The 17560-nt window shown below is 45.9% G+C and overlaps 1 protein-coding gene across 16 annotated transcripts in view; it reads right to left on the bottom strand.

Annotated features, from left to right (window-relative positions):
- The window catches only part of CCDC88A (coiled-coil domain containing 88A), a 374196-nt gene that overhangs the window by 280210 nt on the left and 76426 nt on the right, over nt 1-17560 (bottom strand). The window lies entirely within an intron of this gene.

Below are 17560 nucleotides of genomic sequence, written 5' to 3'. Positions count from 1 at the left end.
TACACTGGAAAAATGGGTAATATTTTCAAAAATTCCTAATGACTAAGAAGCTTAAGTCCCATTTTCAAAAGTGACTTAAGTATTTAGGTGCATAAATATGAATGACTTTCAGTGAGACTGTCATAAACAGATAGTTAAGGGTTAATGTCTCTTTTACCTGTAAAGGGTTAAGAAGCTCAGTAAACCTGGCTGACACCTGACCAGAGAAACAATAAGGGAACAAGATACTTTCAAATCTTGGTGCAGGGAAGTCTTTGTTTGTGTTCTTTGTTTTGGGGGTTGTTCGCTCTCGGGACATGAGAGGGACCAGACGTCCATCCAGGCTCTCCAAATCTTTCTGAATCAGTCTCATGTTTCAAATTTGTAAGTACCTAGTCAGGAAGGCGTGTTAGTCTTCTGTTTGTTTTCTCAACCTGTAAATGTTTCTTTTGCTGGAAGGATTTTTACCTCTGTTTGCTGTAACTTTGAACCTGAGGCTAGAGGGGATTTCTCTGGCTATATAAACTTAAGTGCCCTGTAATACATTTTTCCATCCTGATTTTACAGAGATAAATTTTACTTTTTCTTTCTTTAATTAAAAGCTTTCTTTTTAAGACCCTGATTGATTTTCTTTGTTTTAAGATCCAAGGAGTTGGGTCTGGACTCACCAGGAGTTGGTGGGGGGAAAAAGGAGGGGGGATGCTTAATTCCTCTTTGTTTTAAGATCCAAGGAGTTTGGATCTGTGTAAAGCCTCTCAAGGCAACCCACGGAGGGGAAAGTCTGGGGGGGAAAAGAGGGAGGAATGGTTAATTTTTCCTTGTGTTAAGACCCAAGGGATTTGGGTCTTGGGTTCCCCAGGGAAGGTTTGGGGGTTTGGGCCCTGGTCTGGGCCCTGGTTCTCATGGGTGACTTTAATCACCCCGATATCTGCTGGGAGAGCAATACAGCAGTGCACAGACAATCCAGGAAGTTTCTGGAAAGTGTAGGGGAAAATTTCCTGGTGCAAGTGCTGGAGGAACCAACTAGGGGAAAAGCTCTTCTTGACCTGCTGCTCACAAACAGGGAAGAAATAGTAGAGGAAGCAATAATGGATGGGAACCTGGGAGGTAGTGACCATGAGATGGTCGAGTTCAGGATCCTGACACAAGGGAGAAAGGAGAGCAGTAGAACAGAGACCCTGGACTTCAGAAAAGCAGACTTCGACTCCCTCAGGGAACTGATGGGCAAGGTCCCCTGGGAGAATAACATGACGGGGAAAGGAGTCGAGGAAAGCTGGCTGTATTTTAAAGAATCCTTATTGAGGTTGCAGGAACAAACCATCCCGATGTGTAGGAAGAAAAGTAAATATGGCAGGCGACCAGCTTGGCTTAACAGTGAAATCCTTGCTCGTCTTAAACACAAAAAAACAGCTTACAAGAAGTGGAAGATTGGACAAATAACCAGGGAGGAGTATAAAAGTATTGCTCAGGCATGCAGGAGTGAAATTAGGAAGGCCAAATCACACTTGGAGTTGCAGCTAGCCGGAGATGTTAGGAGTAACAAGAAGGGTTTCTTCAGGTATGTTAGCAACAAGAAGAAAGTCAAGGAAAGCGTGGGATCCTTGCTGAATGAAGGAGGGAACCTAGTGACAGAGGATGTGGAGAAAGCTAGTGTACTCAATGCTTTTTTTGCCTCTGTCTTCACAGACAAGGTCAGCTCCCAGACAGCTGCACTCTGCAGCACGGTATGGGGAGGAGGTGACCAGCTCTCTGTGGAGAAAGTAGTAGTTCGGGACTATTTAGAAAAGCTGGACGAGCACAAGTCCATGGGGCTGGATGCGCTGCATCCGAGGGTGCTAAAGGAGTTGGCCGATGAGATTGCAGAGCCATTGGCCATTATCTTTGAAAAATCATGGCGATCGGGGGAGGTCCCGGATGACTGGAAAAAAGCTAATGTAGTGCCCATCTTTAAAAAAGGGAAGAAGGAAGATCCAGGGAACTACAGGCCAGTCAGTCTCGCCTCAGTCCCTGGAAAAATCATGGAACAGGTCCTCAAGGAATCAATTCTGAACCACTTAAAGGAGGGGAAAGTGATCAGGAACAGTCAGCATGGATTCACCAAGGGCAAGTCATGCCTGACTAACCTAATTGCCTTCTATGATGAGATAACCGGTTCTGTGGATGAGGGGAAAGCAGTGGATGTGCTATTTCTGGACTTTAGCAAAGCTTTTGGTACAGTCTCCCACAGTATTCTTGCCAGCAAGTTAAAGAAGTATGGGCTGGATGAATGGACGGTAAGGTGGATAGAAAACTGGCTAGATGGTCGGGCTCAACGGGTAGTGATCAATGGTTCCATGTCTAGTTGGCAGCCGGTATCAAGTGGAGTGCCCCAAGGGTCGGTGCTGGGGCCGGTTTTGTTCAATATCTTCATTAACGATCTGGAGGATGGTGTGGACTGCACCCTTATGAAGTTTGCAGATGACACTAAACTGGGAGGAGTGGTTGATACGCTGGAGGGTAGGGATAGGATACAGAGGGACCTAGACAAATTAGAGGATTGAGCCAAAAGAAATATGATGAGGTTCAACAAGGACAAGTGCAGAGTCTTGCACTTAGGATGGAAGAATCCCATGCACTGCTACAGACTAGGGACCGAATGGCTGGGCAGCAGTTCTGCAAAAAAGGACCTAGGGGTTACGGTGGACGAAAAGCTGAATATGAGTCAACAGTGTGCCCTTGTTGCCAAGAAGGCTAATGGCATTTTGGGTTGTATAAGTAGGGGCATTTCCAGCAGATCGAGGGATGTGATCATTCCCCTCTATTCAGCACTGGTGAGGCCTCATTTGGAGTACTGTGTCCAGTTTTGGGCCCCACACTACAAGAAAGATGTGGATAAATTGGAGAGAGTCCAGCGGAGGGCAACAAAAATGATTAGGGGGCTGAGCACATGACTTATGAGGAGAGGCTGAGGGAACTGGGATTGTTTAGCCTGCAGAAGAGAAGAAGGAGGGGGGATTTGATAGCTGCTTTGAACTACCTGAAAGGGGGTTCCAAAGAGGATGGATCTAGACTGTTCTCAGTGGTAGAAGATGACAGAACAAGGAGTAATGGTCTCAAGTTGCAGAGGGGGAGGTTTAGGCTGGACATTAGGAAAAACTTTTTCACTAGTAGGGTGGTGAAGAACTGGAATGGGTTACCTAAGGAGGTGGTGGAATCTCCTTCCTTAGAGGTTTTTAAGGTCAGGCTTGACAAAGCCCTGGCTGGGATGATTTAGTTGGGTTTGGTCCTGCTTTGAGCAGGGGGTTGGACTAGATGACCTCCTGAGGTCCCTTCCAACCCTGAGATTCTATGATTCTATGAATGGAAAGTGTACCGAAACACTATATTTTTGGTTGGTGGCAGCGCTATCAGATCTAAGCTGGAAATTAAGCTTAGAAGGGTCCATGCAGGTCCCCACATTTGTACTCTAAAGTTCAGAGTGAGGAGGAAACCTTGACAGAGACACAGGCTCCTCCTAAGTGTCTAAGGTCAGGTGTACCCTACAAACTTATAATCGGCATAACTTTGTTGCTCAGGGGTGTGAAAAATCCACAACCTTGAGCAACACCGTTATACCGACCTAACCCACAGTTGACATAGCTACCACCTCTGCCAGAGGTGGAATAACTACATGGACAGGAGAAGTTCTCCCATCCGAATAGTGGCATCTTTACTAAAGCACTACATGCAGCTGAGCCACTCCAGCACTGAACATGTAGATAAGCCCTGAGTCACATTTGAAAATGGGAATGAGGTGTTTCTGAAAACTTCATATCTACATGAACTGCTGAGAAAGACATGTTCCTCTGGAACAATGAAGATCACAAAACCCAGAACAAAGCATGTGAGAGCTGGAGACAAAGCATTCTCAATTGAGGGGATCTGGCTAAGAACAAACTTCCAGATATTAGATGAGTGTATGTGCGGCTGTGATTGTATGTACTCTCCCTCAGGGTGGAGTGGTAGGGGTACTGCAGCGGCCTGGGAACATATGTGGGATGTGGGGGGGGGGTCCCGGAATGCAGTTCGATAGGCTGCAATGGGAAGCAAGCACAGGTGACTTGGACCCGAAGGTATGTAAGAGTCTCCAGCATGTCCATCCGGTACTTGAGAAATGGTATCAGGTCCTGCTGCACGTCTCTGTCCTTTTGTTGCGTGTTTCTCCTCTCCACACTCTCCCTTTCCATTCTGTCTGAAAGGGTACTCCTCCGAGCCCTCTGGTCGGTATCCACAGCACCAGAGGCTTGCAGGATCTCTTGGAATATGTTGTGTTGCATCCTCTCTCTTCTCCTCATCTGGCTGAACTGCTCTGCTGGTGTCCCCTTGATCAATGCAAGTTACAAGCACTACATTTTCATTCCCCTGGGTCTCATATAGCATAGCAGCAATCCAGCTTCAGTGAGTATGGCCTGGGGACAAGGGGATGATTTGGGACAATAAAGGGAGGGAGGGGAAGCAAACGAGCACAAGTATATGCGGTTAGGGCAACTCAGCTGAATACTAGCACCATTTTCCACAGATGATGATGATTTTAGCTGATATCTCACTCCTGTGGGTAATGGAGGCTGAAAGGGAAGAGCTCCTGCATGAGTCTGGCTGCAGAGTAGGTACATATGCTGCTAGGCTGTGAGCTGCAATGGTGCCTGCTGAAATAATTGCTGACTGACATGGGGAAGTGTCCTACCATAGTGGAAGAAATAAGGGAGCCCCCCCAAAAAACCTTCAGCAGAGGATTGCAGACTACCTCCAGGAAAGTTTCCTCACTATCTCTGAGGATTCACGGGACATCCCAGTGCACATAAAAAAAACCTGTTCCACAGGGCTTCTCTGCCTGTCTGTACAGGAGAATGAGAAGCAGAGAGTAACTCTACCTTTAATGCTTATTGTTAACCCAATTAAAAAATAGTAAATGAACAGATTTGTCCCTGAAATATCAAAGCAAACTGCATACTTACCAGAGGTTCCTTCCCCTGCATTAGGCTCGCCGGTGTTGGACTGCTGGGCGTGGTACAACTGCTCCGGCGTCAGAAAGAGGTCCTGGCTCACCACGCCACTGTATCCCCTGGTTGCCTGTCCCCCAAACTCCTCCTCCTCTTCTTCTTCATCCAACACCACCTCCTCATTGTGCACTGTGGAGGCCTGTGACTCCAGCTCCCCTGAAGTACTCCCCCAAAGTATCCACTGGGCTTTTGGCAGTTGTGGTAGGGTCTCCCCCAAAGATGGCATGCAGCTTCTTGTAGAAGCAGCATGTCTGTGACTCCACACCAGACTAATGATTTGCCTCCCCTGCCTTCTGGTATGCCTGCTGCAGCAACTTAATTTTCATCTGGCATTGCTGCGTGTTCCTGCTGTAGCCCTTCTTCCCCATTCCCTGAGCAATATGCTCATATATGTCGACATTTCTATGGCTGGTTCGGAGTTGTGCCAACAGCGTCTTCTCCCCACAGACCCAGGAGATCCACCATCTCCTGTGTACTCCAGGCAGAAGCGTGTCTGCAGCATGGAGCCAACATGGTCATCTGGGCACTTGTTATGTGAGCTCTCCGTGCTGACTGTAGTGACGCAACGCCTCCTGCTGGTTGTCCTGGGAATTGGCTCTTCCAGCCCAGAGCGCCCTCTGCAGGCTGGTGTCTCGCCTGCCGCTGGCCCCGTGTCCCTCCCGGACCCAAGTGCCCCTTTACCTTGGGTGCTGCCCCCTGGCAGTACTCCCACTCTTCTGGGTCTCCCCACCCGGGGAACCTCCAACCCTCTACCCCCACCTTGCCTCAGTGGCTACTGCCAGTCACCATGTAGCCCCCGCTCACTGGGGCAGACTGCAGTCTACACCACTGATCATTGGCAAGGGTGGAGTTCGACCTGCTGCCTTTGACTACCCTGGGCTGTACCTCTGCAACCCCAGTACCCTTCCCGGCCTTTACCAAGGCCTGCAGCCTGGGGGTTTTCCAGCCTGGAGTTCCCCAGCTCCTCTGGCCTTTCACCAGCCCTGCTCCACTCTAGATACCCTGTCGAGCTCCCAAGCAGCAAGGCCCATCTCTCTCCACAGCTAGAGAGAGACTGCCTGAGCTCCTGTCCCACATCCTTTTATAGGGCCAGCTGTGGCCTGATTGGGGTACGGCCCCAGCTGTGGTAGCTTCCCCAATCAGCCTCATCTTCTGGCTCCCTGGGGCAGCTCTTTCCCAGGGCTGTTTTAACCCCTTCAGGGCTGGAGCAAGCGACCACCCCGCTACACTGACCAAATAGGAAATGGAATTTCAAAAATTTGCCGGGCTTTAAGAGGGGAGGGCCATTTACCTGGCTGCCAAGCAGCGGAGTTCAAAAAGATGACCAGAGCTGTCATGATGAGGCATTGTGGGACACCTTCTGGAGGCCACTAAAGTTAACACAACTAATGCAGTGTCTACACTGACACTGCATTGACCTACGCACTACGCCGCTCACAGAAGTGGAGTGAAGTCGGTATAGTTGGCAAGTTACATTGGTAGATGACTTTTTAGTTTAGATGCTTAAACAGTTAGGTCGACGTAAGCTATACGGCAACGACCTAACTCTGTAGTGCAGACCAGGCCTGAGTAAGTTTCCCAGATCTGATGAAGAGCTCTGTGTAAGCTTGTCTCTCTCACCAACAGAAGCTGATCCAATAAAAGATATTACCTCACCCACCTTGTCTCTCCAATGCTTTAATAGATTTCTTCATTCTCCTTTCAATGCTTAGCTGTCATTAACATCAATAGAAGTTAAACTTTTGCATGGAGGTAAGAATATAGAAAATTTTCCTTTTCATGAATTAAAGAAATTAGAAACCAGAAAAATTCAGAGGACAAGAGAGCATTTTTTAAGAGTGAATAATGTAAAGGAAAATTACTTTTTAATGATTGCAACAATGCAGTTTGATCTTGAGCTGGTAAAACCATCTAAAATTATTTAACAGATGTTACAGTTGTTTTTTTCTTTTTTTCAGTAGCGAGGGTGCTAAGCAGAATTAGATGAGTGAAATTTCTATGTTAATGACATCACATCCTAAAAACAGGATCAAATGAATATGCAAATATTCTAATTATCAACAATTTCATGTTTGTAAGGCTAGTTATTCTTCCAACTGAACAAAAACAAATTCTCAATAGGTTCAATTAATGTTGACAGTTCTTTATGATGTAAAACAGTTTCAGATAGTGTTGATACCTAGCATACCTTTTTTCTTGAAATAACTATAATATTTCTAGATTACCTAGCTACATTGAATAGTGGTTTTCTATTTGCACTCTCGTGTGTGTGTATGTGTTTTAGTATGTCTTTCTCTGGGAATCCCTACTTCCCTCACTTTTCCTAGGTGAGGAGAGTCATCTGACTCTGATGTTCCCCTACCATGCTCAGTTGCAGGTGGGTGTGACAGCATGAACATGTCCCTGCCTGGGACCAGGTCCAGAACTTTTGCCAGCATTGTCCATGCTGAATGCACTGGAAAAGAATTTCTGACACATAGAACCGAGGCCCTGAATGCTGGAGTGAAACACTAAGCTATTTAGGATAGGAAGCAAGAATTCCAAACAGTTTCAGTTGGAAATGGTAATTCATGTACACGGAGATCCAGATACGGATAGAGAGAATTTCCCAAACTGGAATTTTGCCAGGATATCATGATTAACCCTGTTCTTGTAAAAAGTGCCAGGGAATCTGCAACAACAAGTGGGAAAGAGCTAAGTTCACTTTTCACCCAAAAAATAGTACCCAAGTTACTTCCACAGCACTGTGCTAACTCAAAGTGAAAAGTGCTATATACAGAGTTATCAGTACCACTTCATGCCAATTAAAAAACTGACTAGGTACAACCCCTATTATCTTGTAATAATTGCAAGTAGTTCTTTAATAGGAAAACCGGAAATATAAAACCAACTTGAATTGTGCAGTCTTTGTGAAATTGTCGCCACTGAAACCAAATGGAAAGTTTTACTGTTGTTATGCTGAGAGATACTGGTGACTGCTTGAATCACAAACCTTTTTGAGAATGCATTTGAACATACCCTTCAATAAATATAACTTTCAGGATGAGTTAACCAGAAGCTCCCCAACCCATTCCCACTTAAGACTAAAGTGGTTGTGAAAACCACCCAGGAGTCTGGACTGAGTGGACAGAGGGGTTTTGCTGAGCATATTGTGTGTGGATGTGGGAAGGCAAAACACACAGAAACAAAGATAGATTTTAAGTGATTATAAGTGGTAGGCATAAAAGATCAGAAATAGTTACCAAAGAAAATAAAAGATAAGTGCACAACCTAAATCTTAAACTTTATTACACTAGGTAGGACCGGCTCCAGGCATCAGCACAGCAAGCAGGTGCTTGGGGCGACCAAGGGGAAGGGGTGGCACATCCAGGTCTTCGGCGGCAAGTCCCTCAGTCCCTCTCGGAGGGAAGGACCTGCTGTGACGTTATTGATATAAACTGGGACCATATAGAACATGGTTTGCAACCAAGGTCCTGTAGTGGCACCAAATCTTAGGTAAAGGGGGTCATATAAGGTGTTGAAGTTATAAGTATTGGCTCTATACTGTCTCTATTTTGTATTTGTGCTCTGCTTCTGGGTGACACCCCAGACAAGTTGGTGTTACCTCTGCCTAGCCTGCTTGATGGTCCATTAAGGACCATCAGCTACACAATTGGCCCATGGAGAGAAGGCAGATACGCCTTGTAACTCAGCAAAGTATGCAGGGACTTGCCCATGTGACTCCAGACTCCATTTTGCTATAATTTTCCACAGTAAGGACAAAGAGGTTCTTACACCTGGAAAAGCCTATAAGGCTAATGCCTCATCTCCATCTTGTCTTCAATCCTGCTTCTTACCTCGGGAGGGACTTTGCTACAAGCTGAAGCTCTATACAAGGGGCTGATGACCCATCCCAGCTGGGGATGTACTCCAGAGACTTGATTTGAACCTGCAGTTTACTCCATCACCGCTACAAGCCTGAACTAAGAACTTTGCCATTACGGTATGTAATTGATTCCATTTAACCAATTCTAGCTCTCATCTCTACCTTTTTCCCTTTATGAATAAACCTTTAGATTTTAGATTCTAAAGGATTGGCAACAGCGTGATTTGTGGGTAAGATCTGATGTGTATATTGACCTGGGTCTGGGGCTTGATTCTTTGGGATCGAGAGAACCTTTTTCTTTTATTGGGGTGTTGGTTTTCATAACCATTCATCCCCAGGACGAGTGGCACTGGTGGGGATACTGGGAGACTGGAGTGTCTAAGGAAATTGCTTGTGTGACTTGTGGTTAGCCAGTGGGGTGAAACCAAAGTCTTTTTTGTCTGGCTGGTTTGGTTTGCCTTAAAGGTGGAAAAACCCCAGCCTAGGGCTGTGACTGCCTTGTTTAAGCGATTTGTCCTGAATTGGCACTCTCATTCGGGTCCCACCAGAACAGCATCGTCACAGTGGCGTAGTCGTGCTTGGATTCACAGAACCAGGTCAATTAAGCTTTGGGTCAGAACCCCACGCTATCCAAAGTCGAAATTTGGGATTGAGAGTTTGGTTGGTTAAAGATCAGTGACCATGAGACAGAAAGCATCAGCAAAAGCAATGAAACTGCAAGCCCTGATGGACAGCCTGCAGTTTGAACATGAGCAAAAACTGGCAGAAATTCGAATGGAAGAGGAGCAAGCCTTGGCCCAGCTAGAAGAAAAAGCTCGTAAGGGGCGTCTGGAGCTGCTGGCTGCTGAGGAGAAAACTCAACAGATGCAACAGGAGACGGCTAGACTCATAGAATCATAGAATCTCAGGGTTGCAAGGGACCTCAGGAGGTCATCTAGTCCAACCCCCTGCTCAAAGCAGGACCAAACCCAACTAAATCATCCCAGCCAGGGCTTTGTCAAGCCTGACCTTAAAAACCTCTAAGGAAGGAGATTCCACCACCTCCCTAGGTAACCCATTCCAGTTCTTCACCACCCTACTAGTGAAAAAGGTTTTCCTAATGTCCAGCCTAAACCTCCCCCTCTGCAACTTGAGACCATTACTCCTTGTTCTGTCATCTTCTACCACTGAGAACAGTCTAGATCCATCATCTTTGGAACCCCCTTTCAGGTAGTTCAAAGCAGCTATCAAATCCCCCCTCATTCTTCTCTTCTGCAGACTAAACAATCCCAGTTCCCTCAGCCTCTCCTCATAAGTCATGTGCTCCAGCCCCCTAATCATTTTTGTTGCCCTCCGCTGGACTCTCTCCAATTTATCCACATCCTTCTTGTAGTGTGGGGCCCAAAACTGGACACAGTACTCCAAATGAGGCCTCACCAGTGCTGAATAGAGGGGAATGATCACATCCCTCGATCTGCTGGAAATGCCCCTACTTATACAACCCAAAATGCCATTAGCCTTCTTGGCAACAAGGGCACACTGTTGACTCATATTCAGCTTTTCGTCCACCGTAACCCCTAGGTCCTTTTCTGCAGAACTGCTGCCCAGCCATTCGGTCCCTAGTCTGTAGCAGTGCATGGGATTCTTCCGTCCTAAGTGCAGGACTCTGCACTTGTCCTTGTTGAACCTCATCAGATTTCTTTTGGCCCAATCCTCTAATTTGTCTAGGTCCCTCTGTATCCTATCCCTACCCTCCAGCGTATCAACCACTCCTCCCAGTTTAGTGTCATCTGCAAACTTCATAAGGGTGCAGTCCACACCATCCTCCAGATCGTTAATAAAGATATTGAATAAAACTGGCCCCAGCACCGACCCTTGGGGCACTCCACTTGATACCGGCTGCCAACTAGACATGGAACTATTGATCACTACCCGTTGAGCCCGACCATCTAGCCAGTTTTCTATCCACCTTACCGTCCATTCATCTAGCCCATACTTCTTTAACTTGCTGGCAAGAATACTGTGGGAGACTGTATCAAAGGCTTTGCTAAAGTCCAGAAATAGCACATCCACTGCTTTCCCCTCATCCACAGAGCCGGTTATCTCATCATAGAAGGCAATTAGGTTAGTCAGGCATGACTTGCCCTTGGTGAATCCATGCTGACTGTTCCTGATCACTTTCCCCTCCTTTAAGTGGTTCAGAATTCATTCCTTGAGGACCTGTTGCATGATTTTTCCAGTGACTGAGGTGAGACTGACTGGCCTGTAGTTCCCTGGATCTTTCTTCTTCCCTTTTTTCAAGATGGGCACTACATTAGCTTTTTTCCAGTCATCTGGGACCTCCCCCGATCGCCATGATTTTTCAAAGATAATGGCCAATGGCTCTGCAATCTCATCGGCCAACTCCTTTAGCACCCTCGGATGCAGCGCATCCGGCCCCATGGACTTGTGCTCGTCCAGCTTTTCTAAATAGTCCCGAACTACTTCTTTTTCCACAGAGAGCTGGTCACCTCCTCCCCATACCGTGCTGCAGAGTGCAGCTGTCTGGGAGCTGACCTTGTCTGTGAAGACAGAGGCAAAAAAAGCATTGAGTACACTAGCTTTCTCCACATCCTCTGTCACTAGGTTCCCTCCCTCATTCAGCAAGGATCCCACACTTTCCTTGACTTTCTTCTTGTTGCTAACATACCTGAAGAAACCCTTCTTGTTACTCCTAACATATCCGGCTAGCTGCAACTCCAAGTGTGATTTGGCCTTCCTAATTTCACTCCTGCATCCCTGAGCAATACTTTTATACTCCTCTCTGGTTATTTGTCCAATCTTCCACTTCTTGTAAGCTGTTTTTTTGTGTTTAAGACGAGCAAGGATTTCACTGTTAAGCCAAGCTGGTCGCCTGCCATATTTACTTTTCTTCCTACACATCGGGATGGTTTGTTCCTGCAACCTCAATAAGGATTCTTTAAAATACAGCCAGCTTTCCTCGACTCCTTTCCCCGTCATGTTATTCTCCCAGGGGACCTTGCCCATCAGTTCCCTGAGGGAGTCGAAGTCTGCTTTTCTGAAGTCCAGGGTCTCTGTTCTACTGCTCTCCTTTCTTCCTTGTGTCAGGATCCTGAACTCGACCATCTCATGGTCACTGCCTCCCAGGTTCCCATCCACTATTGCTTCCTCTACTATTTCTTCCCTGTTTGTGAGCAGCAGGTCAAGAAGAGCTTTTCCCCTAGTTGGTTCCTCCAGCACTTGCACCAGGAAATTGTCCCCTACACTTTCCAGAAACTTCCTGGATTGTCTGTGCACTGCTGCATTGCTCTCCCAGCAGATATCGGGGTGATTAAAGTCACCCATGAGAACCAGGGCCTGTGATCTAGCAACTTCTGTTAGTTGCTGGAAGAAAGCCTCATCCACCTCATCCCCCTGGTCTGTAGCAGACTCCCACCACGACATTACCCTTGTTGTTCATACTTCTAAATTTAATCCAGAGACTCTCAGGTTTTTCTGCAGTTTCATTCTGGAGCTCTGAGCAGTCATACTGCTCTCTTACATACAACGCAACTCCCCCACCTTTTCTGCCCTGCCTATCCTTCCTGAACAGTTTATATCCATCCATGACAGTACTCCAATCATGTGAGTCATCCCACCAAGTCTCTGTTATTCCAATTACATCATAATTCCTTGACTGTGCCAGGACTTCTAGTTCTCCCTGCTTGTTCCCCAGGCTTCTTGCATTTGTGTATAGGCACTTAAGATAACTCCAGCTCCAAGTCAAAAAAGCAATGGAAGAACAGCAGAAACTGTATCCTCTTGAAAATCCAGTTTATAACTATGCTGATATGTGGTATTACTCTGGGCAGTTTTCTGTGTTTAACCAGTTTTGCTATGACCATGGAGAAGGGGATTCTAACCTGGTGGGTAATAGCTGTGTGTCTGTGCAAGAAAGCAGTGTGTCTGTGAATGGAGTTTCTGAATGTCTGTCTGATGTCTCAGAAGGAAATCTGGAGTTAGATCAAGTGCAGAAAGATCTCATTGGTGAGGAAAATATTTCTCAGGAGCAGATTAAAGTAGATGGTCAGGTTAAAGCTCTAACTGAGGAAGGAAAGGGTAGATCTGTAATGGGTGACAGATTGTTGGCTAGTACAGCTTGTAAAAGTGAACCTGAAATGGGTAACTCAGTGTAGTGAAATGGGTAAGCTCAGTGTAGTGAAAAAAGCAGCAGCTTATCTGTTGGGAGTGGCAATGTGCCTGGTAGGGAAAGTTTGGAGGAGCCTAGGCAGCCTTGTGAGCTAATGGCTTTGTCTAATCAGTTTGGGAAGGCAGAAATAGTGGAAAATGAGTGTCCCTATCCCTTACCTGTTTCCTGTGTGGAAAAATGTGACAGTGAAGGGAACGTGCCTGTGTCGGTCAGGGGTAGTGACTTGCCTATGGAGGAAGCTACCTCAGACTCCAAGCAGTTGTCTGTGAACAGCCCTGTGCTGGGACAAGGGAAATGAGATCCCAAGCTGTGTGTCTGGTGAAGGAGAATGTGTCTCCGGCTTTTCTTTGTCTGTGGAGCAGACAGAAGGTGCCTTTCAGCCTGTGATGGTTGAGGGTGATTCAGTTGTCTCGGAGTTGGTTGTAAATACAGCTAAAGCCCAGGAAGGGAATGGTCCTAAGTTTGTGTCTGCTGGAGAGAATGGCACTGTAACTAGGTTGCATCCAGTTAGTGTCTTAACAAAATCCCAGAGACCAGACAATTCTGGTGCTTGTAGTTTGCCAGTTGCTAATGTGTGGTTGGAAAAGGGTGTAGCAACTCTGTCTGATCAGGGTGATACCCTAGCCAGGGCACAAGGAGAGCATGAAGGTGATTTAATTGTGTTACCTACTGACAGTTTGACAACTTGTAGCAAGAAGGAAAAGATTCCTAAACTTGTTCCAGGCCAGGGAAAGGAGATTGCGTCTAACCGGTTATTTAGAAAGTCTATAAGTTTGCCTAAAAGGGGATTGTGTAGAGATCTGCCTGATGGTCCAGAGGTGATTCTGAATGTAAGTGAGACCCAGAAAGAGTCTGTGGTTGCTCAGGAAAGTGTTCCTTTAGAGCAAGCCCTAAGTGAAGCGGGGAAGGGCAGAATTTCTGTGAGGGGTGAATTGCTGCTTAGAAAAGCTCATAGGGAAAGGAATCCTCATGGTAATGTGTGCAAACTGTGCAAACTGGATGTTACAGTTCATAATACATAAGCCTCTCTCTCAAGCCTGGGACAAGTCTCCTCAGATGAAGTCTTCTGTCGTTCTTGTTGCTTCCATAGGCGGGGGAGGAGAAAGTTCCAAAGCATGGTGTCACTGTCCCCTAGTTTATATCCTGAGTCCATGTGCCTTGTCTACACTACAGAGTTTTGTCAACAAAAGGCAGCTTTTGTCGACAAAACAGTGGATGGATGCATACAAACTATGATGCGACTTTTGGTGGCAAAAATGCCCTGTTGTGGTGACAAAATAAAACCACCCCGACAAGAGACATAAGGCTTTTTGCACAAAGGTTTTGTCGACAAAGCACCAGTGTAGACACCACACTTGATTTTTCTGCTTTAATTGGCTTCCAGATGGTGTCCCACAATGCCAATCCTGACCGCTCTGGTCAGCAGTTTGAACTCCACTGCCCTGCAGACAGGTAAACTACCATCCGTCCCTGCCCCTTTAAAGCCCCAGGAATTTTTGAAATTCCATTCCTGTTTGCTCTGCATAGAGAGGTTTCATCACATCTCTCCAGGTCACTATGGCGGCTCCATGAAGCAAACACTCTCCCGCTTGGATCACTGTGGATCTGTTGGATCTGCTAAGTATTTGGGGAGAGGAGGCTATGCAGTCCCAGCTGCACTTCAGCCATAGGAATTTTGATACCTACAGGCAAACTTCTCAAGGCTTGTGCAAAAAGGTGTATGACTGGGACACAATGCAGTGAAGAGCGAAGAAAAAGGAGCTGAGGCAGGCATACCATAAGGCAAGGGAGCCAAACCGTCACTCTGGTGCTTCACCCAAGACCTGCTGGTTCTATAAGGAACTGGACACTATCCTTGGTGGTGGAGATGCGGTCACCGCCACCACCAAGAGCCCCGTGGATATTTTGGCACACCTGGAGGTGGTGGAAAGAGGACTTAAACCGGAGGACGAAGTCATTGATGAAGAGGTGGAGTCAGATGACTATGCGGAGTCCCCAACAGGGTCGCTCGGCGGGAACTGTTCATCACTCCGGAGGTGTCTAGCCAGTCTCAGCAGTTGCTCTCCAGCGAGCAAGAAGCAGGAGAGGAGACGCCTGGTAAGTGGCTGTGGTTTGTGTAGTGCAGAGGTAGGTTCAGGGTATAGAAATGTACACAGGTGGCTCTGTTTTTGTGTGCCAGACATTTCCCTGTGCACCTAATTAGTATGGCAGAACAGGGGGTTAATGCATGCCAAGATCTCACGGGAATCCTCCAGAGAGATCTCTAGGAAACTTTGCGGAAGGTTCCTTGGCAGAACTGCTTTGTTTCTTCCCGCATTGTAGGAAACTTTCATATTGTATCTTACATGGCAAGTTTGTAAGAAATATCACAACCGAATATGAATGATGAATATGGGGATTACAGGGTGCTATTTTGAGATAAGTGTGTCACACCTGTTTTTGTAGTCCATTACATTAGTAGGTGACTTCCAAGTTGTTATCAAAGGTGTTGGGGGTCAGAGGCTGAGCGGAAGAGGGACCGCAAGACAGGTTTCTCTAACTTTGCATCGCCTCTTCATCTCTTAACACAGTGGTGAGAACATAGTAAACATGGACAGAAGACTATGTCGCTACTCTACAAACATACAATAGTGATGTGTGCTACAGATGTTATCAAGGCTACCTGACCTCTGATAGAGTGTGCTGTCAACTTTTCAGGTAGTTTCCTGCCCATTGCAGCATAAGATAAAGATGCAACTAGTAATCCATTTTGCAAGTGAGTCGAAATCAGGTGACTCTTTGTGTGTTCCATGTAGGAAACTAATAACTGGGTAGAGATCCTGAAAGATTTTCTTCTGTCCAGGTCAAAAGCCAAAACTCAATGCACATCTAGGATGTGCAGCTTTTGTTCAGCCTTGTGAACACAGAACTTTTGGGGAAAACACAAATAAGAATATAGGTTGATTAAGATGGAAATGGGAAACCACTTTACACAGAAACTTCAGATGAGGTCTGCGTTGGACTTTGTCCTTATAAAAAACAGTACTGCAGATCTGTGACAAGTGTCTGCAGTTCTCCCACTCTGCTGGCTGAGGTGATGGCTGAGAGATGCAGGAATGAACAAGATGCTAAGGGCTTGAATGGGGGACTCATAAGAGCAGACAATACTAAATTTAAGTCCCAAGTCGGCACCGGGTCACAAACAAGAGGGAATAATCTATATAATCTTAAAGAATCTGGTTATGATGGGATTAATGGATACAGTTGAGGCTACATATGTGCGAAGTTGACAGTTTCCAGGAAGCTGCCCAGAAAGACAAACATTCCATTTACTCAGGTAAGTAGCCCTTGTAGAAGGCTTCCTGCTATTAAGAACATCCTGAACTACCACTGAGTAATGCACCTCTTGTGCATCTAACCACTGATGAACCACACTCTGAAGTGGAGCTCTTGAAGATTCAGATGCAGCACATGCATGGTGGTTCTTGATTACTGACAGAAGCAGAGACTACCTGGTGGGAAACCAACAGAGCTTGGAATACCATGGTTATCTCAGCCAGCAAACCACTAGGAAAGGTAAGATAAGTACCCACAACTTATCTCTCAAGGAACAAACTGTGAACCCAGAGGCTCCAACTACGGACCACAGAGGGTAAGAAGGAATTGAAGGAGGGGAAGCTTCCCTACAGATACCAGTAAGGAAAACCCTCCAATGTTCACGCATGAGATATGCGCACACCTACAATGTAATGGACAAGTGCGAGGACTCAAAGAACTTTACCTTCACTATAACGATCATTTTACAGTTGCCAAACAGGTCAGCATCATCAGGCAGGCACATACTTACAATAATCATACATGACACAGCTTAATATTCAATTGACTTCAATATTCGACTGACAGATTATTTAACATGGTAACCCAAGATGATACAAACGATCCAGGAACAAAATGTTATTATTAAAATCAATGAACAGTAAAACTAGTGCCTTACTAAATCCCCAATCCTGTATTGTGCATTGTATAGATTATAGGCAGACTCCCATATCCTGCAGAACCGCAATGACTTCAGCAGGGCTATGTGGGGGGGACACAGTCTGCCCACACAATACTATGCCTTCTATCACATTAAAATAAAATAAAATAAAATAAAATAGCTAAGCTATAGCTGTAGGAAGTAGCTCATCACTGGGTTTATCAAGTACTTGATAAACAAGGGAAACGCAACCAGATGATAAAAACAAACAAAAATCAAACAAAAAATTTAAGTAGCTCCTACAACAGTAATAAAAATTTAATGAAAGTCGTTATAAACTGGGGGAAGGGGCAATTGGCAGACATTGATTTCATATGTGATATACTTATCCCTTATTTGCACAAAAGGTATGTGGATTCAGAGGCTGCTAACTGACATTAAATGATTTAATACGAGAGCAACTCTGAACAGTGAGTAGCTATATGGACAGATCAATAATTCAAATGTTAGTTGTTTTCATATCCCCTTCCTACTTTGGAATATGATCACCAGAACCAGGTGTACACTGAAGAGTG

The sequence above is a fragment of the Mauremys reevesii genome, linkage group 3 (assembly GCF_016161935.1).
Source record: "Mauremys reevesii isolate NIE-2019 linkage group 3, ASM1616193v1, whole genome shotgun sequence".
Lineage (NCBI taxonomy): Eukaryota > Metazoa > Chordata > Testudines > Geoemydidae > Mauremys > Mauremys reevesii.
This window is presented reverse-complemented; position numbering and strand designations above follow the sequence as displayed.